Source organism: Cucurbita pepo, unplaced genomic scaffold (assembly GCF_002806865.2).
Source record: "Cucurbita pepo subsp. pepo cultivar mu-cu-16 unplaced genomic scaffold, ASM280686v2 Cp4.1_scaffold006111, whole genome shotgun sequence".
In the NCBI taxonomy this organism is placed as follows: Eukaryota; Viridiplantae; Streptophyta; class Magnoliopsida; order Cucurbitales; family Cucurbitaceae; genus Cucurbita; species Cucurbita pepo.
Genome location: NW_019652069.1, coordinates 1 through 615, shown reverse-complemented (window position 1 = coordinate 615; position 615 = coordinate 1). Strand labels below are relative to the sequence as shown.

General features: G+C 42.0%; 1 long non-coding RNA gene across 1 annotated transcript; it reads left to right on the top strand.

Moving 5' to 3' along the window:
- Positions 1 to 100: 100 nt before the first annotated feature.
- Positions 101 to 615, top strand: LOC111787154. Its single transcript, XR_002813906.1, has 3 exons — positions 101 to 269; positions 349 to 382; positions 540 to 615. It is a non-coding gene; the product is annotated as an uncharacterized LOC111787154 (long non-coding RNA).

The following is a 615-nucleotide window of genomic DNA, read 5'->3' as shown; positions in this document are numbered from 1 at the left end:
ACCTAGAAACTGAAAACTACTACGTTCTTTCTCTTCTATTTGCCCTCCACATCTGTATTTGTCCTCAATTACCTCTTGTAATTTCAGCTATTCATGCCCTTTTTTCTCTTCTTTTTTTGTTCGTACGCCAGTCGATAGGCTTTATCGGCCCTGGGGTTGCCCTGATCGGCCTCACTTCAGCCAGAAGTGCATCAATTGCATCCGCGTGGCTAACTTTGGCAGTTGGACTGAAATCTTTCAGCCACTCAGGTTTCCTTGTGAACCTTCAGGTGGAATATCAAATCTGTGAGATATCTAGTTAACCTTCAATTCTTGCACTTCTGAACTTTTCCTCCATATCTTTGACAGGAAATTGCTCCGCAATACTCTGGTGTGCTTCACGGTATGTTATTTTTTGTAACCTAACTTCTACAACCCACGACTGCATAGTGAAAAAGAAGTCAAACATAATCGCATCATACCAGCTTGAATCAAAATTTTAACTCAGCCCATTTCATTCTCCTTTCTAGATAAATTGACACCAAATTCTTGTATTACAGGCATTTCCAACACTGCTGGGACACTTGCTGCTATTGTGGGAACAGTTGGGGTTGGTTTCTTCGTGGAGCTTGTGGG